Here is a 27,342-nt window from a genome sequence, read left to right as displayed (position 1 = left end):
TCCTAGCCTGTTCCTCCCGCCTTCTAGGGGCCGATTACCTAGATCCGTTCCTGTATCTTGTCTGTCCTGTCTGAACACGCTCCTTGCCTGTTCGTCCCGCCTCTCTGGGGGCCGATTACCCAGACCTGCTCCTGTATCTTGTCTGAACACGCTCCTTGCCTGTTCGTCCCGCCTCTCTGGGGGCTGTATTCCCAGACCCGCTCCTGTGTCCCGCTGCAGTGTCGGTCTCGTCCGTACACTCAGTTCCAGTCTGTACTCTCTCCTATCTTTCATCTGTCTTTTCTCTATGTCCGTTCCTTTCCTTTTTCTGCAGAGTCTGAACTCGTACCTAACTCCTGCCTGTTGTCTCTGTACTCCCGTTTGTGAGTTTGTGGTCCACTCGCTACTTCACTGCAAGTACCCTGTGGGTGTCTGGCTCTGCCTTTCCCTTCCTGTCTGTTCCGTGTGAACAGAGCCCTGTCCCCCCTACTCAGCCTTGCCTGCTCTGACTTCTTTGCTCACTGCTCCGGCGGTTCTAGCCTGCTCTGACTCCTTTGCTTACCGCTCAGGCGGTTCTAGCCTGCTGTGACTCCTTTGCTTACCGCTCCGGCGGTTCTAGCCTGCTCTGACTCCTTTGCTTACCGCTCCGGCGGTTCTAGTCTGCTCTGACTTCTTTGCTTACCGCTCCGGCGGTTCTAGCCTGCTCTGACTCCTTTGCTCGCTGCTCCGGCAGCCTTGCTCCGCTCTGACCCTTTTGCTCGCTGCTCCGGCAGTCTTGCTCCACTCTTGCTCACCGCTCCAGGCGGCCTCGTCCTGCTTTACTCTTGCTCACTGCTCCGGCAGTCTCGCTCAGCTCTGATCCTTTGTTCACCGCTCCTGGCGGCCTTGTCCTGCTCTACTCTTGCTCACCGCTCCAGGCTGCCTTGTCCTGCCCTGTTCTCGCTCACCTCTCTGGGCGGCCTCACTCTGCTGTGTTTGTCCGCCACATCTGTGGTTCTGTTCCTGAGTCCCAGTGTGTACTGGGTCCTATCCCGCCAGTGTCCCTACCTGCTAGTGCCTCCCTGTCTGCACTCTAGCTGTGCTTGCCTGTACCCCTCTGCCTGTATTGTTCCTGAGTCCCAGTGTGTACTGGGTCCTATCCCGCCTGTGTTCCTACCTGCTAGTGCCTCCCTGTCTGCACTCTAGCTGTGCTTGCCTGTACCCCTCTGCCTGTATTGTTCCTGGGTCCTATCCCGCCTGTGTTCCTACCTGCTAGTGCCTCCCTGTCTGCACTCTAGCTGTGCTTGCCTGTACCCCCCTGCCTGCATACCCGCCTGCCTGCATACCAGTCGTGCCTGCCTATACCCACCAGTCTGTGTGCCAGCCTACCAGTCTGTTCCTGTATTCCCCTGTGTGGGTCAACCCCCGTGTCCGGAGTTTGACCTGGAGTAGCACCTGGTCCCTCTGCCCGGTTTCTCCCTGGTGCACTGGCGTCGTATGCCGTCGTGCCACCTTGGTCGGATCGGCCAGATACTTAGTCACGCCCCTCCAGGCACTCTTCGGTCCATGGTCCAGTGGAACCACAACACCCGCACACGCCAGTCAGTCCAGGCGTGTGCATTACAGCATGCTCAGGCCATGGTTCCCGTTGAGCCCCACGGCCTTCGCTCTCTGAGAAGTTTTCCAGCGAATACATGCATTAAAATAAATAAATAAATTTTTTTTTTTTCCTTAGCTGAGTTCCAGGCGAATTACGCACCGTCCAGATGGATCTATCAGCTCTCGTTCCTGCGGATCCGCCACGTTACTATGGGGATCCAAGACAGTGTCGTGCATTTGTGGAGCAATGCATGCTACACTTTAAGGCCTACCCTCTCTATTTTCCTTCCAATTGGGCTAAAGTGGCCTTTATGATTGACTACCTAGCGGGTGATGCCTTGAAATGGGTCACCCCCCTATGGGAAGCATGGGATCCTGTCGTCCTTGACCTGCAGGCCTTCCTGGTGGCCTTTCATATGGTCTTCGAGGACCCTAACCCTGAAGCCCCTGCTGAAGCTTCACTTCCCAATATCCCGGAGCAGCCCCGACGGGTAATGTGTGTGGGTAGCGCAATAGTCCTCCAGCCCAATGAGACTACTGCCCACCCAGAATCCTCACAGGGTGACTACGCTTTCCGGAATACTTCTCCCAACCTCAAGAGGCAGTCCAGACGTGCTAGACGTAGAGGCAAACCGTCACGCCAGGGTCTGTCCTCCCTGAGACCTCCTGACCCCAACCTTGAAGTCCCTACTGAAGCTTCATCTCCCTGTATCCCGGAGAAGCCCCAACGGGTAATGTGCGTGGGTAGTGCACCAGTTCTCCTGCCCGAAGAGACTTCTGCCCATCCAGACTCCACACAGGAGATCTTCCTGCACCCGGCATCAGATGCTTCACCCACTTTAACCGGTGTGCATGTCCAAGGATGCTCCAAAGCTGTGGTTACCTCAGAGTCTGTGCACCTCTACTACCTGGTGGAGGACCCCCTGTTGCCTCATGAATCCTCCGGGATACCACTCGATGACAAGTGGAGAGAGACTTCCTTGTGTGCTGTTCCTGGTACTCCACCCGTTTCGTCTGTTGCTGAGGATGGCTGGATAGGAGGTAGCATCCTAGCTAACCAGATGAGATCAATTTTTTCTGTGGACAGTGGAAGTGATCTCCTTGAAGTGAACGACTGGTCCTCGAATTCCCTGTGGAAGATTCTGGCAGGCCTGAAGAAGAGGGGGCGTAAGGGGGGGGGGTACTGTAACATACCTGGCGGCGTCCTTGCATGGTGGTCCATCTCCCACTGTGCAAGAGCGCGCACTTGATCTCCAGTCCAGAATGTCTCTCTGGCTTCCCTCCATGCTGTCTGTTTGTGTCTGTTTCTGCTGCTTAAGGGCGGCGCCCGATCACTTCCTGCTTTTTGTACCTGCTGTGGGTCACACCCCTTGTGCGTCCTCAGCCTATTGCTGTCTGTCACCTGGTATATAGCTCAGCTGCTCCCATCTATCCCTGCCTGAGCATAGTGTTTCATTCAGTGTGTGCTTTCACTCTGAAGGTGCCAGGTCCCGTTCTTTGTCTCCTGTCTTGCGGTATCAGTTCCCGTGTCTGAACTGTGTCCTGTCTATGTCTCCTGCCTTGCGGTATCAGTTCCCGTGTCTGAACTGTGTCCTGTCTATGTCTCCTGCCTTGCGGTATCAGTTCCCGTGTCTGAGCTGAGTCCTGTCTGTGTACTCTTGCCTGCTGCCTTTCCTGGAGGCTGTATTTCCAGGCCTGTCTGAACACGTTCCTAGCCTGTTCCTCCCGCCTTCTAGGGGCCGATTACCTAGATCCGTTCCTGTATCTTGTCTGTCCTGTCTGAACACGCTCCTTGCCTGTTCGTCCCGCCTCTCTGGGGGCCGATTACCCAGACCTGCTCCTGTATCTTGTCTGAACACGCTCCTTGCCTGTTCGTCCCGACTCTCTGGGGGCTGTATTCCCAGACCCGCTCCTGTGTCCCGCTGCAGTGTCGGTCTCGTCCGTACACTCAGTTCCAGTCTGTACTCTCTCCTATCTTTCATCTGTCTTTTCTCTATGTCCGTTCCTTTCCTTTTTCTGCAGAGTCTGAACTCGAACCTAACTCCTGCCTGTTGTCTCTGTACTCCCGTTTGTGAGTTTGTGGTCCACTCGCTACTTCACTGCAAGTACCCTGTGGGTGTCTGGCTCTGCCTTTCCCTTCCTGTCTGTTCCGTGTGAACAGAGCCCTGTCCCCCCTACTCAGCCTTGCCTGCTCTGACTCCTTTGCTCACTGCTCCGGCGGTTCTAGCCTGCTCTGACTCCTTTGCTTACCGCTCCGGCGGTTCTAGCCTGCTGTGACTCCTTTGCTTACCGCTCCGGCGGTTCTAGCCTGCTCTGACTCCTTTGCTTACCGCTCCGGCGGTTCTAGTCTGCTCTGACTTCTTTGCTTACCGCTCCGGCGGTTCTAGCCTGCTCTGACTCCTTTGCTCGCTGCTCCGGCAGCCTTGCTCCGCTCTGACCCTTTTGCTCGCTGCTCCGGCAGTCTTGCTCCACTCTTGCTCACCGCTCCAGGCGGCCTCGTCCTGCTTTACTCTTGCTCACTGCTCCGGCAGTCTCGCTCAGCTCTGATCCTTTGTTCACCGCTCCTGGCGGCCTTGTCCTGCTCTACTCTTGCTCACCGCTCCAGGCTGCCTTGTCCTGCCCTGTTCTCGCTCACCTCTCTGGGCGGCCTCACTCTGCTGTGTTTGTCCGCCACATCTGTGGTTCTGTTCCTGAGTCCCAGTGTGTACTGGGTCCTATCCCGCCAGTGTCCCTACCTGCTAGTGCCTCCCTGTCTGCACTCTAGCTGTGCTTGCCTGTACCCCTCTGCCTGTATTGTTCCTGAGTCCCAGTGTGTACTGGGTCCTATCCCGCCTGTGTTCCTACCTGCTAGTGCCTCCCTGTCTGCACTCTAGCTGTGCTTGCCTGTACCCCTCTGCCTGTATTGTTCCTGGGTCCTATCCCGCCTGTGTTCCTACCTGCTAGTGCCTCCCTGTCTGCACTCTAGCTGTGCTTGCCTGTACCCCCCTGCCTGCATACCCGCCTGCCTGCATACCAGTCGTGCCTGCCTATACCCACCAGTCTGTGTGCCAGCCTACCAGTCTGTTCCTGTATTCCCCTGTGTGGGTCAACCCCCGTGTCCGGAGTTTGACCTGGAGTAGCACCTGGTCCCTCTGCCCGGTTTCTCCCTGGTGCACTGGCGTCGTATGCCGTCGTGCCACCTTGGTCGGATCGGCCAGATACTTAGTCACGCCCCTCCAGGCACTCTTCGGTCCATGGTCCAGTGGAACCACAACACCCGCACATGCCAGTCAGTCCGGGCGTGTGCATTACAGGGCATAGCAACCCCACAGCCAGAGCGTGAGAGGCCCTCGACCTAGCACACACAAAACACTGACACACCCACTTGATGACTTCCCTTTGCCACCCTGGCCACCAGAAACTCCGACCAATAGACTTCCTAGTTTTCGAAATCCCTGGGTGACCCGCCAACCGAGACTCATGACATTCAACAAACAGCACTCTCCTCAAGGCTGTAGGCACAAGCAATTTACCACACAGAGTGTTAGTTGGTGCCGCACTCTGAGCTCCTAGGATGCTATTGTCCAACTCAGAATCCAATGCAGCCACAACCACCCCTCTCTGCAAAATACACTCCTCCCTCTCAGCAATCACCGCTGGAGAGAAACAACGAGACAAAGCGTCAGCCTTAACATTCTTTGTCCCATCAGGGATGGAGTCAATAGCGCAATCGTAATCTCTATGAGGTGGTAAAGCTTTCAACTCCACCTCCGAAAAAACCCTCCAAAAATCCTGAATGGGTTCAGGTAACTCCCCCTTCACAACAGCCACAATGTGAACAATGCAACACTTACCATAACACCCCTGACTCCAGGATCTTATGGAACCAGGCAACCAGGCCAGCAAAAGATTATACACTTTTAACCAGGGCAACCCCAGGATGACCGGTTAAGGCAACTTAGCAAATACAAATAAGTCAATCTGCTCCTGATGTTCCATATTTATAGTAAGCGGAAACCCAGTGACCTTTCGAAGAATGCTCCAATGCTCCAGGGGAGTATTATCAATTCTCCACCACAGGAAAAGGAGACGACAAAGGTTCAAAATCATAGTTATACTTTTCAAGAAATTGTTGATCAATCAAATTAAGTGCAAAACCACAATCCACCATAACCTGAAACTCAATCAAACGACCCTGACAGGTGGCATTACCAGGAAAAAACACCCCAGCAGAACGTAAAAACGCAATGCGAACGGGAGTGTTATTTCTACTGACCATTTTTTTTTCTTTCCTTAAGAGAACCTCACATTGCTTTAAAAAATGATCAGCCTTACCGCAATACAAGCAAGGTCCCTCAGATAACCTCCTGTCCCTCTCCCTGGAACAGGATGACATTGCCCCGACCTGCATAGGTTCCCCAGTGTCGGCAGGAATATCGTGAGAAACAGAATCCAACAATACAGGAAACTTCCCCTCATTCTGTCTAGCCCTCAACCTTCTATCCACACGGGTAGCTAACTGCATGGCAACTTGCAGAGTATCAGATGCAGGGAATGCAATGAGCAAATCTTTAAACCTTTCACTCAAACCTACTAGAAACTGAAACTTGAGTGCAGGGTCATTCCACCTGAACTCTGCATACCATCTTCTGAACAGAGTGCAATAACTCTCAGCATCAAGAGAACCCTGTTTGAGACGTCTGAGCTCTTCCTCAGCTGATGCAACCCGATCAGGATCATCTTATAGCAAACCCATGGCATCAAAAAATGCCTCCACAGACCTCAGACAATGATCATCAGGAGACAAGGAAAACGCCCAGATTTGAGGTTCCTTATGCAATAGAGACATAATAATTCATACACGCTGTAGTTCACTACCAGAAGATCTAGTTCTGAGTCGAAAATACAACAAACAAGCATTTTTAAATGAAAAAAAATCCTGTCGTTTCCCTGAGAAACACTCAGGTAATCCTACCTTAGGTTCTTAATAGCGTTCAGCAGGGTATTTACTCACGTACCGCTGAAGATCGGCAACCTCGAGAGTCAGCCCTTGCAACCTGGATGGTAGTCATACTGAAGAAAGTCCAGGAAGAGGAGAGGAGAAGAAAAAAACAAAAAAACTTTTTTTTAAAATGTGGGTGAATATACTGTTATGTTTTGCAACTTAGAGCTAAGGAATAGAGGAAAAAGCTGTCCCTGCACTGAGGCTCAGCTTTACCCTATGCTGGAGTGGGTGCCCTATTCCTTATGAATAGCCCCACCGAAACTCCTGCACTGAACTCAAACGAAGACCTATAGGTAAGGGAAAGGGTGCCCTAAAAGATCTAAGGACTGGGAGCAAAAGCAGGAGACCTTCCAACAGAAAAGTTAGTTGCAGAAGCGAAAATTAAAGGAAACAAAACTGGTGGAACAAGAAGTCCCATGATAACAATAGTCCAAAGCAAGAAGAACTAAACCATGCTACTTAGACAGAGCATGAGCGTTACAACACTGATGTCCAGCAGGGAATGGGGGCAAGGTGCTGCGTAAAAAAAAGTGCAGAAATCACGTGCCAAGAAACCCAGCACCAGAGAAAAAGACTAGAAGCCAGCAAACCACAACAAGATGGCCGATAGTAAAACAACATAGATTCTAACACTTTCAGAGTCCCTCCTTCATAAATGAAACAGGAAGTGTCTGATGATGTCTCACACACCACATGACCAGATGAGGTAGTAAAATGTTAAAATGTTAAAATGACATTACCTGGTGAATGCATTTTTCACAGTTGAAAGCAATGCAAAAGTGCAAAAACGCATCAAAAACGCTACGTGTGAACATAGCCCAAGGTGTGGAGGAGCATTTTTGTTTTTGCTTATTTATTTTGCCTTACATACAAGTCATTACCCTGGAAACTTAACATTTTTCCCAAGAAAATCCATTTTGGTTTAGTTTTTGGATGTTTTATTGTGAGTCCGTAAAAGTGGCGTAATACCTCTGACAACATTGTTGACAGCAGTGACCTGGGAGTCAGAGATGCTTTCAGGGGTCTTCCCTATGCTGTTCGCATGTCATTTGAGCACTGTTCCGATTGATTTGGGCAATTTTTAGGCCCTCTGAAGACCTTTCGGGGGGCTGCCAGAAAAATGCTCGAGTTTCCCATAGACTTACATTACTCGTACTGAGTAGAGATGAGCGGTGTTCGACTAGAACTGTTCGCCAATCTCAAATTCGAGCTGTTTTGGGCGGTGTTCGAGTTGATCGACGAACCCGAACGATTTGCAAAAAATTCGGCTGTTCGAGGTTATGTTCGATAACTGTTCGTGCACCAAAAGCGTGTCCTGCATGTCTGGCGCTATTTTGAGCACCAATCATGCAGGGATTGCCTGCCACTCACTGTAATGCCACAGCCATGGTGGTTGTGGCATTACAGTGATTGCCCAAATCGATGGGAACAGTGCCCACAGTGAAACATGAAAAGCCGGCAATTCAGCAGCGGCATACACCGGTACCCGACAATTTAGAACAGAAAGAATAGAGAATCACACATAGATTAGATAGATAGAAACATGTCAGTCACATATATATGAAGTACAGTGACAGTGTTGCTTACTGTGCTTGTCATTTAGTTTAAAGGATTTATTAAAAAAAATAATAGTGTTTTCATGCACTGTCTCTTTAAAAAAGCCGGCCGGCAATTCAGCAGCGGTACCCGACAATTTAGAATAGAAGAAATAGAGAATCACACATAGATTAGATAGATAGAAACGTCAGTCACATATATATGAAGTACAGTGACAGTGTTGCTTACTGTACTTGTCATTTAGTGTAAAGGATTTATTAAAAAAAATAATAGTGTTTTCATTCACTGTCTCTTTAAAAAAGCCGGCCGGCAATTCAGCATCTGTACCCGACAATTTAGAATAGAAGGCATAGAGCTTCACACATAGATTAGATAGATAGAAACATGTCAGTCACATATATATGAAGTACAGTGACAGTGTTGATTACTGTGCTTGTCATTTAGTGTTAAAATAAAGGATTTATTTAAAAAAAAATTGGCGTGGGGTTCCCCTTAATTTTAGTCTCTAGCGGAGGTTAAGCAGACGGCTGGGGCAGATGTTTGAAGCCTGGGAAGGGGGTAATACCCACGGAGCTTCCCAGGCTACTAATATCAGCCCCCAGCTGAATACCTAGCCTTTACTAGCTATTAAAATGGGGGACCCCCCCAAAAAATGACGTGGGGTCCCCCCTTTTTTAATAGCTAGCAAAGGCTAGGCAGACAGCTGGGGACTGATATTAATAGCCCAGGAAGGGTACCATGAATATTGACCCCCTCCCAGGCTAGAAACACCAGCCGTCAGCCGCCCCAGAAATGGCGCATCCATAGGATGCGCCAATTCTGGCACTTAGCCTCGCTCTTCCCACTGCCCTGTAGCGGTGGCAGTGGGGTAATAGGGCTGGGGTTGATGTCAGCTTATAATGCCAGCTGACATCAAGCCCAGGTTAGTAATGGAGAGGCGTCTATAAGACACCCCCATTACTAACCCCATAGTCAAAGTTAAAAGAAAACACAAACACCCAGAATAAAGTCCTTTAATTGAAATAAACACACAATTCTTTATTGTTCTAAATTAAACCATACTTACCGTCACGCCCATTCCAGCTGAAGCCAATGATCTCCTGCAATAAAAGAAAAATAATAAAGCAACATCATCCTTACCTTTCCATGGTTCCCAGGACAGCTCCAGCTCTGCTACATCGAGATGACAGGCTGGACCGCAGCAGAAAGCTGCCATCCAGCCTGTCATCCCACAGACACTGAGAAGCGCAGGCTTGCTTGTGCTCCTCAGTGTCAGGCTGTGACGGCATAAAGATGAGCCGAGGTCATGTCCAATGAACTCGGCTCACCTCATGCATGTCACTGACAGCGTGGGAAAATTCTCCTGCACTCAGCGCTTCAGCGTGAGAATTTTCCCACGCTGTCAGTGATGTGCATGAGATGAGCTCATGTCTAGAGATGAGCGTTGTTCTACTCGAACTGTTCGCCAATCTCAAATTCGAGCTGTTTTGGGCGGTGTTCGAGCCGTTCGGCGAACACGAACAATTTGAGAAAAATTCGGCTGTTCGAGGTTATGTTCGATAACTGTTCGTGCACCAAAATCATAACTGGATTTTTTCTCAGTAATGATGAAAATTAATGTTAATACGCAGTTTGAGTGTACAGCGGGGTGGGGGGAGGGGCAGGGGATGGATCTCTGCAGGAACAATGAAGATCTCCATTTTTTTCTTCTCTTTCCCGCATTTACAGTGGGGAGGTGCAATCTGTCAGCCTATCAGCAGCGCACACACGGAGCGAAGTGCTTTTTTTCACACAAGCAAGGGCATGTGTCATTGGCAGTGTATGTCACATGTCCTTGCCCTATAAGACCAAGCCATTTTCCCCGTCGCCACCATTTTCTCACTGCTGCAGCTGCGTGTTAGACGGCACCGCTGTTGCTGTGTGCGCTATACCTTGTTAATTTCAAGCCAATTTTCGCACAAATCTACAGATAGCTTGGGAGTAGGGAATAGTTGTGATTGCAGTCCTTTTAAGGACTAGGTTACAGCATTTCCTACGACTTTTATCAGGCAGGTCTGTGCTCTTAAATAGATAGATTGTGGGAGTAAAGACTAATTGTAATTGGAGTCCTTTTCAGGACTAGGTTACATCAGTTCCTATCAGTTTTTGCCAGGCAGGTCTGTGCCAGTGCTGTGCAAGTTTTTTTCACAGCATTTGGCTGAATCTAGCAAAGCTAATCCTTTTTGGCCTATTGCAGAGTGTGTTAGTCAGTGGAGTAGCCTATCTGTGTTGCAAAATATACCACCTGTGTATAGAATACCAATTTTTTTACTGCACCTAGTGAAGTAAAATCTTTTGGGCATAGCATCATTCTATTAGTCCATCTATACTGACCTCCATCAGGTTGCAAATTGAATATAATTTTTTTCTGCATCTAGCTCTGAAAAAATATTGGGCTTCTAGCTGTGTGTGGGACTTGTTGTATTAGTCCATCTATACTGACCTCCATCAGGTTGCAAACTGAATATATTTTTTTCTGCAACTACCTCTGAAAAAATATTGGGCTTCTAGCAGTGTGTGGGACTTGTTCTATTAATCCATCTATACAGACCTCCATCAGGTTGCAAACTGAATATATTGCTTTCTGCATCTACCTCTGAAAAAATATTGGGCTTCTAGCTGTGTGTGGAACTTGTTGTATTAGTCCATCTATACTGACCTCCATCAGGTTGCAAACTGAATATATTTTTTTCTGCATCTACCTCTGAAAAAATATGTGGCCTTCTAGCAGTGTGTGGGACTTTCTCTATTAGTCCATCTATACTGACCTCCATCAGGTTGCTAATTAAAAATAATTTTTATCTGCATCTACAGTACCTCTGAAAAAATATTTGGGCTTCTAGCTGTGTGTGGGACTTGTTCAATTAGTCCATCTATACTGACCTCCATCAGGTTGCAAATTGAATATAATTTTTATCTGCATCTAGCTCTGAAAAAATATTTGGCCTTCTAGCAGTGTGTGGGACTTTCTCTATTAGTCCATCTATACTGACCTCCATCAGGTTGCAAATTGAATATAATTTTTATCTGCATCTAGCTCTGAAAAAATATTTGGGCTTCTAGCTGTGTGTGGGACTTGTTCTATTAGTCCATCTATACTGACCTCCATCAGGTTGCAAATTAAAAATAATTTTTATCTGCATCTACAGTACCTCTGAAAAAATATTTGGGCTTCTAGCTGTGTGTGGGACTTGTTCTATTAGTCCATCTATACTGACCTCCATCAGGTTGCAAATTAAAAATAATTTTTATCTGCATCTAGCTCTGAAAAAATATTTGGCCTTCTAGCAGTGTGTGGGACTTTCTCTATTAGTCCATCTATACTGACCTCCATCAGCTTGCAAATTAAAAATAATTTTTATCTGCATCTACCTCTGAAAAAATATTTGGGCTTCTAGCTGTGTGTGGGACTTGTTCTATTAATCCATCTATACAGACCTCCATCAAGTTGCAAGCTGAATATAATTTTTTTCTGCATCTAGCTCTGAAAAAATTTTTGGCCTTCTAGCAGTGTGTGGGACTTGTTCTATTAGTCCACCTATACTGACCTCCATCAGGTTGCAAATTCAAAATAATTTTTTGTCTGCATCTAGCTCTGAAAAAATATTTGGCCTTCTAGCAGTGTGTGGGACTTTCTCTATTAGTCCATCTATACTGACCTCCATCAGGTTGCAAACTGAATATATTTTTTTTCTGCATCTACCTCTGAAAAAATATTGGGCTTGTAGCTGTGTGTGGGACTTGTTCTATTAATCCATCTATACAGACCTCCATCAGGTTGCAAACTGAATAAAAAATTTTTCTGCATCTACCTCTGAAAAAATATTTGGGCTTCTAGCTGTGTGTGGGACTTGTTCTATTAGTCCATCTATACTGACCTCCATCAGGTTGCAAATTGAATATAATTTTTTTCTGCATCTAACCCAGCCAATAGTTTTGGCCTAATACCACAGTTTGGCCTCTCAGCTCTGCTCGGTTCCCATCCATTGTTTTTTTGTGCAAACAACTCCAGAGTTGTGAATTAGTTAACCACCAAAATGAGTGGAAAAAGGCCTGCTGCTGGTGGAAAGGGGAATAGGCGTGTTGGGAAGGGGAAAAAAGGTTGTGTCCGTGGGGTAGGTGTTAAAGCAACAGTAACATCTGCAGAAGAAAGACCATCTTCCAGCCAAACTAAAATGTCTACTTCTTTTAGCGGACAATGTGATAAGATCCCTTTCTTACGGCCACGCCAATCGCTACAAATTCCAGATGAGGCACAAAAACAGCAGGTGCTTCAACGGATATCAAGTGCTCCTTTAAGTGGGCTCTCCTCCACATCAACTTCAACATCACAAATACTCCAGTCCTCAAAGGTGTCACCCCAATCGCACTTGCTTCCTCACAGCTCCCAAATCTCCAGCTGCCCGTCTGAGTATGAGGTAGAACAGATGGTTGAGTCTGCAGAGCTGTTTACTCATACTATAGCCTGGGAATCAGAGGTCGACTCCAGCGCTTCTGTGAATCCAGACGAGGAAATGATCTGCACTGATGCCCAGAATCTTTATGAGTCGGATCCAGGACCAGACGCAGAAGGTTCTGACCATAATGTAGACCCTCATTCCCAAACTGTAACTCCTGTTGGTGGAGACAATGAGGAAGACGATGATAAGACTCAAATACCTGATTGGAGCGACAACTTTAGTTTTTTGTCAGGGCAGGAACAGGTTGGCTCTGAGGACGACGGGTGTGATAACGCACAGGGTGATGATGATGAGGTTGGAGATCCCACTTACTGTCAACCCACAGTCAGCCAAGAGATGAGGTCAGCAGAGGAGATGGAGGAAGATGCTAGTGACGACGAGGTCAGGTTGCGCCTTCCTGGACAGAGACATAGTACTGGAAGCACGTCAACAACTGCATCCTCAAACACAACTCTGCCTCTCACCACAAGTCGTGGTGGCTCTTCAGGTCGCATGGGTGCTAAGCCTTGCATAGCCTGGGCATTTTTTCAGATCGATAAAGATGACCCAACTCGTGTTATCTGTAACATTTGTCAGCAAAAGCTAAGTAGAGGCCAAAAAATACATAGTTTGAGTACTTCATGCATGAACCGGCACATGGACATGAAGCATAAGTTGCAGTGGGAAGCTCAGTGTGCTACAATGCGGCCTAGCCGGCCGGGCCAACCACCGTCTGCCATATCTTGTGCATCCGCGGCCTCTTCATCCTCTGTGACTGGGGGGACAGCAGTCACACCTGTTTTGGGGCGCAGACCTGCCACCTCTTTACCCGCAACAGCCAGCGTGATTGGCAGGTCATCATTTTCTTTGGAGGTGGTAACACCAGCTGGTGTTGAGCGCTGTCCGACATCGATAGCACCACCTTTGGATCAAGGCAACCTAACATGTCCACCTGCATCTTCCTCACAGACCGGCAGTTTGCCGGGGACACCCTTATCAACCCCGTCTAAGCACAATAGCCAGCCCTCGGTCCCTCAGATGTGGACAACTAAAAGACCATTTCCTCCTAGCCTTGAGAAAGCTAAGAGGTTGAATTTCACCATCTGCAAGCTCTTGGCTACAGAAATGCTGCCTTTCCGCCTGGTGGACACAGAGGATTTTTGAGACCTTATGTCCGTCGCAGTGCCCCAGTACCAGATGCCCAGTCGGCACTACTCCTCAAAGAAAGGTGTGCCTGCGCTCCACCAGCATGTCGCACACAACATCACCGCTTCTTTGAGAAACTCTGTGTGTGACAGGGTGCATTTCACCACAGACACTTGGACGAGTAGGCATGGACAGGGGCGTTACATGTCGCTGACTGGGCACTGGGTAACTATGGTGACAGCAGGACAAGGGGCTGCTGTCCAAGTCTTGCCGTCCCCACGAGTTGTGCGTCAATCCTCTTTATGTCAAAGTTCCTCCACTGCTTCTGCCTCCTCAACCTCCTCTCGGTCTTCCACCTGCACCCAAAGCCTGTCTGGTCATACCACAAGCTTTCTAACTGCGCAGAAGGGATCCTGCACACCTCCTTACTATGCTGGCAGTAGTGCTCAACGTCATCAGGCGGTTTTTACATTGAAATGTCTGGGAAATGTGAGTCACACAGCTGAGGAGTTGTGGTCAGCTCTGCAGAATCAATTTCATGAATGGTTGTCTCCACTGGACCTGAAACCTGGGTGCGGCCCTTCGCCGGGGCAATGTCACACACGTGCCTTGTATGGCTCACGTGTTGAACCTGGTTGTCCAGCAATTTTTAGCCCACTATCCCAGACTAGATGGCCTTCTGCAGAGGGCACGGTCGCTGTGTGCTCACTTCCGCCGTTCGCATCCCGCAGCTCAGCGACTTACATCTCTACAGAAGTCGTTGGGCCTGCCACTTCACCGGCTAAAATGCGATGTGCCTACCCGGTGGAATTCAACTCTGCACATGTTGCAGCGACTGTGGCAGCACCGACAAGCCCTGGTGCAATACGTTCTGACGTATAGCCTGGGCCAACGAGATCCAGAGGTGGGGCAAATCACGCTGGAGGAGTGGTCTCAGATCAGGGACCTATGCACCCTTCTGCACAGTTTTGAAATGGCGATGAAGATGTTTAGTGCTGACGATGCCATTATCAGCATGACTATTTCGGTGATTTACATGCTGGAGCACATGTTAAACAGAATTCGGAGTCAGGTGGTGGCACAAGAGGAGGTGGAGGAAGTAGAGGAGGAGGAGTTGTATGCGGAAGGGCTAACATCTGCAAGGTCCAGACGGTCGGCAGCACCAAGGCGGCAGGCATGTGAGGGTGGGGGAGATGGTTTTACCAGGGCGCATGGTAGCAGCCAAACTAGTGAGGAAGGTGCAGGAGCCCAGGAAGAAGTGGAGGACGAACTGATGGAAGACTCATCAGATGAGGGAGACCTTGATCACATTTCTGTTGTGCGAGGTTGGGGGGAGAGGACAGAGGAAGGAAGCATGATTGTTACCTCGCCACCAACACAACAGGGACTTGGTGCTCCTGGATGCGCAACACACATGAGTGCCTTCTTGCTGCACTACCTGCAACATGACCCTCGAATTGTGAGAATTAGAAATAATCCTGACTACTGGGTTGCCACACTGTTAGATCCCCGGTACAAAAGTAAATTTGCAGAAATTATTCCTGCCATAGAAAGGGATGCACGCATGCAGGAGTATCAGCAGAGACTGTTGCAGAATCTTACATGTGCTTTTCCACAAAAAAACAGTGGTGCACGTAGTGAATCTCACAGTTCCAACTTGCCAACCGTGGGACCGTCAAGTGTTCAGCACTCAAACCGTAACAGAACCACAGTATCTGCTGGTAACATCAATTTTGCGGAATCATTTCACCACTTTTTTAGCCCATTCTTTGCAAGGCCACAGGAGACAAGAAGTCTGACACATAGTCAACGCCTAGAGACGATGGTACAGGAGTATCTCCAAGTAAACATTGAAGCCATGACTGTGTCACTGGACCCTTGCTCTTTTTGGGCTTCCAATCTGGATAAATGGCCGGAGCTAGCCACTTACGCCTTGGAGATCTTGTCATGCCCCGCAGCCAGCGTTCTGTCTGAACGTGTGTTCAGCGCTGCTGGTGGTGTGCTGACAGATAAGTGCACGGGGCTCTCCACTGATAATGTAGACAGACTCACGTTCATAAAGATGAACAAATCATGGATCCGAAACGACTTTTCTACCCCTGTGTCTTGGCTGGAAAATAATTTGGGCTTTGTAGCAGTGTGCAGCACTGATTCTATTAGGCCATCTATAATAAGCTCCACCAGATTTAAAATTAGTAATCATGTTTATCTGTATCTTGACTGGAAAATAAGTTGGGCTTTGTAGCAGTGTGCAGCACTGATTCTATTAGGCCATCTATAATAAGCTCCACCAGATTTAAAATTACTAATCATGTTTATCTGTATCTTGACTGGAAAATAATTTGGGCTTTGTAGCAGTGTGCAGCACTGATCCTATTAGGCCATCTATACTAAAGCTTCACCAGATTTAAAATTAATAATAATTTTTAGCTGCATCTAGCCCGGAAAATAATTTTGGGGCTCCGAGATGCGCAAGACACATAAGTGCCTTCTTGCTGCACTACCTGCAGCATGACCCTCATATTGTCAGAATTCTAAGTAATCATGACTACTGGGTTGCCACACTCTTAGATCCCCCAAACTTTTCGATCAACCTTTTCATTTTAATAAAGACCAAAAAAATGGTCATTTTTGAAATTATAAGCATTAGCAGGTTGTTAGAAACTGAAATCAAACAGTTTTCAACTCAAAACTTTATTCTAGGTGATGTTACATTTTCACATAGGACCCCTTGTTCGAAAGGAGCTTCTGAACTCTCTCGTCCATTGAATTTGTCAGGTTTTGGATAGTTTCTGCTTCAATTGTTTTGCATGAGGACAGAATACCCTCCCAGAGCTGTTGCTTAGATGTGAACTGCCTCCAGCCATCATAGACACTCCTTTTAATGATGCTCCAAAGGTTCTGAATGGGGTAGAGGTCAGGGGAGCATGGGGGTCACACCATAAGTTTGTCCCCTTTTATGCCCATATCAGCCAGAGATGCAGATGTTTTATGTGCAGCATGAGATGGTGCATTATCATGCAAAAAAATGATCTTGCTGTGAAATACACGGTTCTTCTTCTTGAACCATGGCAGGAAGTGCTTTTTGAGAAAATCCACATACATTATGGAGTTCATCTTTAGCGCCTTCAGGGATCCTAAAGGGGCCGACAATCTCTCTCCCCATGATTCCAGCCCAAAACATTACTTCACCTCCTCCTTGTTGGCGCTGTAGCCGTGTTTGCGTGGGGTGTCCATCAACCAGCCATCCTCCACTCCATCCATCTGGACCATCGAGCGCTGCATGGCACTCATCCGTGAACAAAACAGTTTTGAAATCAGTCTTCATGTAATGTTTGGCCCACTGGAGCCGTTTCTGCTTGTGTGAAGTGGATAGAGGAGGTCGACAGGATGGCGTATGCACAGCTGCAAACCTCTGAAGGACCCTGCATCTTGTTGTTCGGGGGACGTTGGAGGCACCAGCAGCTTCAAAAACTTGTCTGCTGCTATGACAAGGCTTTTTTGCCGCTGCTCTTTCAACCTGACGTAATTGCCTGTAGGAAAGAGTCCTCAATTTGCCCTTATCAGCACGCACACGTGTGTACTGTGAATCAGCTACATACTTCTTGATTGCCAAGACACTTCATCCTGATCATCGCACAATGTTGATTGTAGTCATGCCTTGACCTAAACACTCCACAATTTGTTGCTTCTCAGCAGCCGACACATCCTTTTTCTTTCCCATTTTGGCAGAAAATGTAGGCTGCTTAATAATGTGAGACAGCCTTCTTAAGTAGTCTTGCCTTTCATTGGACACACCTGCCAAACTAATTAGCACAGGTGTCTGCAATTGCTTACAGTGATATAAAGAGCCCTGACACACATCACCATCAATGAATTTAACTGACAAACAAACAAATTCTTCCCTTATCACTCCTAAACACTTTTTGCATAATAATTTGGAACACAGTGTACATGTGCTTTTCCACAAAACACCAGTGGTTCACGTAGTGAATCTTACAGTTCTAACTTGCCAACCGTGGTCTGTATGGAGTTGTTCAATAAAGGGCCCAAAATTAAGATAACATAGATGGGAGAGGTCTCTATGAATAGGAATTCCTAAGTATTTGATACCCTGTGAGGGCCAGGCAAAGGGAAAGTTGGACTGGATGGAATCCTATATGGATTTGGGGAGGGAGACATCGAGGGCCTCAGACTTCGCTGCATTGATTTTAAAATTTGACCATGTAACAAAGTGATCTATTTCAGCCATAACAGCATGGATGGATATATGTGATTGAGTGATATATACTAGGACATCATCAGCAAATAGAGAGCACTTGTACTCGGTGCCTCACACCTCAATCCACCTAATATTGGGGTTATGGCGAATTGATGAGAGCAGGTGCTCCGTCACTAGGATGTATAAGAGAGGGGACAGAGAACATCCCTGCCTTGTCCCATTGGTGATTGTGAAAGGTGATGAAAATGTTCTGACGCGCCCCCTGGGCCTTGGGACACCCGGAGCCGTACCCTTTTTGGTGGATGCTGGTGGTTGTAGTCTCCGTGGCGGCGACCCGGTTCCGTGGCTCAGGGCGGTCAAACCAGTGGCGGAACTATTTATGTGGTTTTGATGTTTAAATGTCCGACTAGGCCACCCGTGGATTGCGGTCAGAGTGAACCACCGCTCCAGGGCAGACCGCTGAGGCTGGTGTTGTGGGTGCAGCAGAGCGTAGCATAACTCCCCACGGGAGGAGTATAGCTTCAGGGCAGTGTATGCGGAGGATGGGGGTGATGGTGCAGGGCAGCAGCAGTAACGACACGGAGTCAGTGATGCAGTCCAGGGCCTTTACTCACAGTTCTTATTATCCAGACCACGTCTGCAGGTAACGGCTGCCCACGTCGTACTGTGCTCACCAGGTGAGGGGCTCAGACAACTCCCAGATAACTTTGGAGCGCTTCACAGGACCCCCTTTGTGTGTCCTTTGTCTGGCCTTTCTTACCAACCCTTCTGTCCAGCTGCCTCGGGCCTCCTCTTGGTAAACTTGGCGCCAGTTTCCCTGACCCTATGTGGTGCCTTCCTAGCGGGTGTAGCGAGGGGCTGTGCCACATAAAATGTCACAGCCTCCTGTTTCTAGCTGAGGGTCGTTTCCTGCCTCCACTAGTTTCGGGGACCGGTCTCCCCCTTTGGCCTGACCCCTCCACGCAGGTGGATTCGGGCGTGCGGTGGCGACTCGCCCGTCCGCACCCCTGGGTTCCCTTCGTTCCTCGTTCCTGGAGCCTTCTCCGCTCCTCTTCCTTCCTTCTCCCTCTTCCAGGCCTGGGCCTCTGTTACTAGGCCCGCCTCCGGAGCAGAGCTCATGTAGAGCCCCTGCTCCCTGCCACTTCTGCTCAGACTTCTCTGCACTGAACTAAGATGGTGCCCACCTTTTATACTCCCTTCTCAATGCACCCAGGAACTGCTTCCTCCCTGCTCCTGCACTACCGGGTTCCCCTTCCTCAGTGTTCCCTCCCCCCACTCCAGCCAGGTACAGGGACTGTCGTGCCCATCTCAGGGGCATATTGGTCGCCCTGCCCCACGGCAATGTGGTGTAATGCATGCAGGTGTCGGGTCCTGATCCACACTACATCCTTACCTGAGAGTGAGATATCACACCTCTGGGTGAGGTGCAATACCTCTGTAGCAACCGAGCCCTCAGGGTGCTACAGTTCCATTTATCTTCAGCCTAGGTGATGTATTGCGATACAGGGCCGTGATTTTGGCTATAAAAGGGTCCCCTAGACCCCTACCCCAAGCTTTTTAAGAGAATCATATATGGCGTGCCAGGAGACTCTATGGAATGCTTTCTCAGCATCCAACGAGAGTATCTAATTGCAAATTTTTAACTGCATCTAGCCCAGGAAATTCTTTGTGCCTAGTAGCAGTGTCTGCTAGTCAGCGGATTATCCTGGCTGTTAAGCAAGCTACACCATCTGTAGTTTGGACACTTAATTTTTTCAAAGGAAATGCTTCGGGACCACGGGATACTCAGTGAAGAGCATCAGGAGGCACCCCAAGGCATAGGGGCTGGGACTGGCAGTAGGATGCCTTGCGGTGGACAGCCGAGCTCGATCCTTATAAAAGCTTTTTAACTGCAGCAGCTTTAGTGGACGCTACTGGAGCTGGAATTACGCGGCTGCTGGCATGAGACTTGCCCTCCAATAGATCCTTGTAAATGGATTTAAAGTGTATTCATTCAAATTAGAGAGACAATTTAAATTAAAAAGCTTAGAGCTGCCTCCACCACAGGGGGGCTCGCTCGACCCACCAGCGGACAGGCACCAGTATTGGGAGAGGGGGGTTCACCGCGGCTCTGGCACAAACTCGGTGACGCGGAGGTGGCACGGGCAGGAGCGGACTGAACGTGTCGGCTTCTCACTTTTTGGATTTTAGAAGGGCATGACATGCCTATATCTGTGTCTCCCCCTCCTTTTACTCCTCCACCTCTTTTCTTTTCGCATGACTATATGTACTTGTCACTTTTCCATGTGTTAGTTGTGTCTTCTGAGCAGTTTGTCAGCTTTTGGACACCTTTGAAGGTGTTTTCTATGTGTTTCTATGTGTTTTTGTTTGCCTGCCATTTGTTTTAACGGTGTTCGAAGGTGTTCGACGAACAGTTCGACGAACAGTTCGGCGAACACACGGGTGTTCGACGAACCGAACCGAACTCGAACACTACGGGGGTGGCTCAACACTACTCATGTCCAATGAACTCAGCTCACCTCATGTACGTCACTGACAGCGTGGGAGAATTCTCACGCTGAAGCGCTGAGTGCAGGAGAATTTTCCCACGCTGTCAGTGACGTGCATGAGGTGAGCCGAGTTCATTGGACATGACCTCGGCTCATCTGGATGCCGTCACAGCGAGACTCTGAGGAGCGCAAGCATGCCTGCGCTTCTCAGTCTGTGTGGCATGGCAAGCTGGATGGCAGCATTCTGCTGCGGTCCAGCCTGTCATCTCGATGTAGCAGAGCTGAAGCTGTCATGGGAACCATGGAAAGGTAAGGATGATGTTGCTTTATTATTTTTCTTTTATTGCAGGAGATCATTGGCTTCAGCTGGAATGGGCGTGACGGTAAGTATGGTTTAATTTAGAACAATAAAGAATTGTGTCTTTATTTCAATTAAAGGACTTTATTCTGGGTGTTTGTGTTTTCTTTTAACTTTGACTATGGGGTTAGTAATGGGGGTGTCTTATAGACGCCTCTCCATTACTAACCTGGGCTTGATGTCAGCTGGCATTATAAGCTGACATCAACCCCAGCCCTATTACCCCACTGCCACCGCTACAGGGCAGTGGGAAGAGCGAGGCTAAGTGCCAGAATTGGCGCATCCTATGGACGCGCCATTTCTGGGGCGGCTGAGGGCTGGTGTTTCTAGCCTGGTCTGGATAATAAGAACTGTGAGTAAAGGCCCTGAACTGCATCACTGACTCCGTGTCGTTACTGCTGCTGCCCTGCACCATCACCCCCATCCTCCGCATACACTGCCCTGAGGCTATACTCCTCCCGTGGGGAGTTATGCTATGCTCTGCTGCATCCACAACACCAGCCTTAGCGGTCTGCCCTGTAGCGGCGGTTCACTCTGACCGCAATCCACGGGTGGCGTAGTCGGACATTTAAACATCAAAACCACATAAATAGTTCCGCCACTGGTTTGACCGCCCTGAGCCACGGAACCGGATCGCCGCCACGAAGACTACAACCACCAGCATCCACCAAAAAGGGTCCGGCTCCGGGTGTCCCAAGGCCCAGGGGGTGCGTCAGAACATTTTCATCACCTTTCACAATCACCAATGGGACAAGGCAGGGATGTCCTCTGTCCCCTCTCTTATACATCCTAGTGACGGAGCACCTGCTCTCATCAATTCGCCATAACCCCAATATTAGGTGGATTGAGGTGGGAGGCACCGAGTACAAGTGCTCTCTATTTGCTGATGATGTCCTAGTATATATCACTCAATCACATATATCCATCCCTGCTGTTATGGCTGAAATAGATCACTTTGTTACATGGTAAAATTTTAAAATCAATGCAGCGAAGTCTGAGGCCCTCGATGTCTCCCTCCCTAAATCCATATAGGATTCCATCCAGTCCAACTTTCCCTTTGCCTGGCCCTCACAGGGTATCAAATACTTAGGAATTCCTATTCATAGAGACCTCTCCCATCTATGTTATCTTAATTTTGGGCCCTTTATTGAACAATTCCATACAGACCACGGTTGGCAAGTTAGAACTGTAAGATTCACTACGTGAACCACTGGTGTTTTGTGGAAAAGCACATGTACACCGCGTTCCAAATTATTATGCAAAAAGTGTTTAGGAGTGATAAGGGAAGAATTTGTTTGTTTGTCAGTTAAACTCATTGATGGTGATGTGTGTCAGGGCTCTTTATATCACTGTAAGCAATTGCAGACACCTGTGCTAATTAGTTTGGCAGGTGTGTCCAATGTAAGGCAAGACTACTTAAGAAGGCTCTCTCACATTATTAAGCAGCCTACATTTTCTGCCAAAATGGGAAAGAAAAAGGATGTGTCGGCTGCTGAGAAGCAACAAATTGTGGAGTGTTTAGGTCAAGGCATGACTACAATCAACATTGTGCGATGATCAGGATGAAGTGTCTTGGCAATCAAGAAGTATGTAGCTGATTCACAGTACACACGTGTGCGTGCTGATAAGGGCAAATTGAGGACTCTTTCCTACAGGCAATTACGTCAGGTTGAAAGAGCAGCGGCAAAAAAGCCTTGTCATAGCAGCAGACAAGTTTTTGAAGCTGCTTGTGCCTCCAACGTCCCCCGAACAACAAGATGCAGGGTCCTTCAGAGGTTTGCAGCTGTGCATACGCCATCCTGTCGACCTCCTCTATCCACTTCACACAAGCAGAAACGTCTCCAGTGGGCCAAACATTACATGAAGACTGACTTCAAACCTGTTTTGTTCACGGATGAGTGCCGTGCAGCGCTCGATGGTCCAGATGAATGGAGTGGAGGATGGCTGGTTGATGGACACCCCACGCAAACACGGCTACAGCGCCAACAAGGAGGAGGTGGAGTAATGTTTTGGGCTGGAATCATGGGGAGAGAGATTGTCAGCCCCTTTAGGATCCCTGAAGGCGCTAAAGATGAACTCCATAATGTATGTGGATTTTCTCAAACAGCACTTCCTGCCATGGTTCAAGAAGAAGAACCGTGTATTTCACAGCAAGATCATTTTTCTGCATGATAATGCACCATCTCATGCTGCACATAAAACATCTGCATCTCTGGCTGATATGGGCATAAAAGGGGACAAACTTATGGTGTGACCCCCATGCTCCCCTGACCTCTACCCCATTCAGAACCTTTGGAGCATCATTAAAAGGAGTGTCTATGATGGCGGGAGGCAGTTCACATCTAAGCAACAGCTCTGGGAGGGTATTCTGTCCTCATGCAAAACAATTGAAGCAGAAACCATCCAAAACCTGACAAATTCAATGGACGAGAGAGTTCAGAAGCTCCTTTCGAACAAGGGGTCCTATGTGAAAATGTAACATCACCTAGAATAAAGTTTTGAGTTGAAAACTGTTTGATTTCAGTTTCTAACAACCTGCTAATGCTTATAATTTCAAAAATGAACATTTTTTTGGTCTTTATTAAAATGAAAAGGTTGATCGAAAAGTTTGGGGGATCTAAGAGTGTGGCAACCCAGTAGTCATGATTACTTCGAATTCTGACAATATGAGGGTCATGCTGCAGGTAGTGCAGCAAGAAGGCACTTATGTGTCTTGCGCATCTCGGAGCCCCAAAATTATTTTCCGGGCTAGATGCAGCTAAAAATTATTTTTAATTTTAAATCTGGTGAAGCTTATTATAGATGGCCTAATAGGATCAGTGCTGCACACTGCTACAAAGCCCAAATTATTTTCCAGTCAAGATACAGATAAACATGATTAGTAATTTGAAAGCTTAAAACGGTTGGTAGGGTGATTTTAACCAATCATCAAGCTTTTACTCTCCCCAGGATGACACAGGGGTAGAAAAGTCATTTCGGATCCATGATTTGTTCATCTTTATGAACGTGAGTCTGTCTACATTATCAGTGGAGAGCCGCGTGCGCTTATCTGTCAGCACACCACCAGCAGCGCTGAACACACGTTCAGACAGAACGCTGGCTGCCGGGCATGACAAGATCTCCAAGGCGTAAGTGGCTAGCTCCGGCCATTTATCCAGATTGGAAGCCCAAAAAGAGCAAGGGTCCAGTGACACAGTCGTGGCTTCAATGTTTACTTGGAGATACTCCTGTACCATCGTCTCTAGGCGTTGACTATGTGTCAGACTTCTTGTCTCCTGTGGCCTTGCAAAGGATGGGCTAAAAAAGTGGTGAAATGATTCCGCAAAATTGATGTTACCAGCAGATACTGTGGTTCTGTTACGGTTTGAGTGCTGAACACTTGACGGTCCCACGGTTGGCAAGTTGGAACTGTGAGATTCACTACGTGCACCACTGGTATTTTGTGGAAAAGCACATGTAAGATTCTGCAACAGTCTCTGCTGATACTCCTGCATGCGTGCATCCCTTTCTATGGCAGGAATAATTTCTGCAAATTTACTTTTGTACCGGGGATCTAACAGTGTGGCAACCCAGTAGTCAGGATTATTTCTAATTCTCACAATTCGAGGGTCATGTTGCAGGTAGTGCAGCAAGAAGGCACTCATGTGTGTTGCGCATCCAGGAGCACCAAGTCCCTGTTGTGTTGGTGGCGAGGTAACAATCATGCTTCCTTCCTCTGTCCTCTCCCCCCAACCTCGCACAACAGAAATGTGATCAAGGTCTCCCTCATCTGATGAGTCTTCCATCAGTTCGTCCTCCACTTCTTCCTGGGCTCCTGCACCTTCCTCACTAGTTTGGCTGCTACCATGCGCCCTGGTAAAATCATCTCCCCCACCCTCACATGCCTGCCGCCCTGGTGCTGCCGACCGTCTGGACCTTGCAGATGTTAGCCCTTCCGCATACAACTCCTCCTCCTCTAATTCCTCCACCTCCTCTTGTGCCACCACCTGACTCCGAATTCTGTTTAACATGTGCTCCAGCATGTAAATCACTGGAATAGTCATGCTGATAATGGCATCGTCAGCACTAAACATCTTCGTCGCCATTTCAAAACTGTGCAGAAGGGTGCATAGGTCCCTGATCTGAGACCACTCCTCCAGCGTGATTTGCCCCACCTCTGAATCTCGTTGGCCCAGGCTATACGTCAGAACGTATTGCACCAGGGCTTGTCGGTGCTGCCACAGTCGCTGCAACATGTGCAGAGTTGAATTCCACCGGGTAGGCACATCGCATTTTAGCCGGTGAAGTGGCAGGCCCAACGACTTCTGTAGAGATGTAAGTCGCTGAGCTGCGGGATGCGAACGGCGGAAGTGAGCACACAGCGACCGTGCCCTCTGCAGAAGGCCATCTAGTCTGGGATAGTGGGCTAAAAATTGCTGGACAACCAGGTTCAACACGTGAGCCATACAAGGCACGTGTGTGACATTGCCCCGGCGAAGGGCCGCACCCAGGTTTGCAGCATTGTCGCACACGGCCTTCCCTGGTTTCAGGTCCAGTGGAGACAACCATTCATGAAATTGGTTCTCCAGAGCTGACCACAACTCCTCAGCTGTGTGACTCACATTTCCCAGACATTTCAATGTAAAAACCGCCTGATGACGTTGAGCCCTACTGCCAGCATAGTAAGGAGGTGTGCAGGATCCCTTCTGCGCAGTTAGAAAGCTTGTGGCATGACCAGACAGGCTTTGGGTGCAGGTGGAAGACCGAGAGGAGGTTGAGGAGGCAGAAGCAGTGGAGGAACTTTGACATAAAGAGGATTGACGCACAACTCGTGGGGACGGCAAGACTTGGACAGCAGCCCCTTGTCCTGCTGTCACCATAGTTACCCAGTGCCCAGTCAGCGACATGTAACGCCCCTGTCCATGCCTACTCGTCCAACTGTCTGTGGTGAAATGCACCCTGTCACACACAGAGTTTCTCAAAGAAGCGGTGATGTTGTGTGCGACATGCTGGTGGAGCGCAGGCACACCTTTCTTTGAGAAGTAGTGCCGACTGGGCATCTGGTACTGGGGCACTGCGACGGACATAAGGTCTCGAAAATCCTCTGTGTCCACCAGGCGGAAAGGCAGCATTTCTGTAGCCAAGAGCTTGCAGATGGTGAAATTCAACCTCTTAGCTTTCTCATGGCTAGGAGGAAATGGTCTTTTACTTGTCCACATCTGAGGGACCGAGGGCTGGCTATTGTGCTTAGACGGGGTTGATAAGGGTGTCCCCGGCAAACTGCCGGTCTGTGAGGAAGATGCAGGCGGACATGTTAGGTTGCCTTGATCCAAAGGTGGTGCTATCGATGTCGGACAGCGCTCAAGACCAGCTGGTGTTACCACCTCCAAAGAAAATGATGACCTGCCAATCACGCTGGCTGTTGCGGGTAAAGAGGTGGCAGGTCTGCGCCCCAAAACAGGTGTGACTGCTGTCCCCCCAGTCACAGAGGATGAAGAGGCCGCGGATGCACAAGATATGGCAGACGGTGGTTGGCCCGGCCGGCTAGACCGCATTGTAGCACACTGAGCTTCCCACTGCAACTTATGCTTCATGTCCATGTGCCGGTTCATGCATGAAGTACTCAAACTATGTATTTTTTGGCCTCTACTTAGCTTTTGCTGACAAATGTTACAGATAACACGAGTTGGGTCATCTTTATCGATCTGAAAAAATGCCCAGGCTATGCAAGGCTTAGCACCCATGCGACCTGAAGAGCCACCACGACTTGTGGTGAGAGGCAGAGTTGTGTTTGAGGATGCAGTTGTTGACGTGCTTCCAGTACTACGTCTCTGTCCAGGAAGGCGCAACCTGACCTCGTCGTCACTAGCATCTTCCTCCACCTCCTCTGCTGACCTCATCTCTTGGCTGACTGTGGGTTGACAGTAAGTGGGATCTCCGACCTCATCATCATCACCCTGTGCGTTATCACACCCGTCGTCCTCAGAGCCAACCTGTTCCTGCCCTGACAAAAAACTAAAGTTGTCGCTCCAATCAGGTATTTGAGTCTTATCATCGTCTTCCTCATTGTCTCCACCAACAGGAGTTACAGTTTGGGAATGAGGGTCTACATTATGGTCAGAACCTTCTGCGTCTGGTCCTGGATCCGACTCATAAAGATTCTGGGCATCAGTGCAGATCATTTCCTCGTCTGGATTCACAGAAGCGCTGGAGTCGACCTCTGATTCCCAGGCTATAGTATGAGTAAACAGCTCTGCAGACTCAACCATCTGTTCTACCTCATACTCAGACGGGCAGCTGGAGATTTGGGAGCTGTGAGGAAGCAAGTGCGATTTGGGTGACACCTTTGAGGACTGGAGTATTTGTGATGTTGAAGTTGATGTGGAGGAGAGCCCACTTAAAGGAGCACTTGATATCCGTTGAAGCACCTGCTGTTTTTGTGCCTCATCTGGAATTTGTAGCGATTGGCGTGGCCGTAAGAAAGGGATCTTATCACATTGTCCGCTAAAAGAAGTAGACATTTTAGTTTGGCTGGAAGATGGTCTTTCTTCTGCACCTACCCCACGGACACA

Source organism: Phyllobates terribilis, unplaced genomic scaffold, assembly GCF_046119375.1.
Source record: "Phyllobates terribilis strain yellow unplaced genomic scaffold, ASM4611937v1 Scaffold_2__4_contigs__length_985480577, whole genome shotgun sequence".
NCBI classification, from domain to species: domain Eukaryota; kingdom Metazoa; phylum Chordata; class Amphibia; order Anura; family Dendrobatidae; genus Phyllobates; species Phyllobates terribilis.
Note: the sequence above shows the minus strand (reverse complement) of the source record.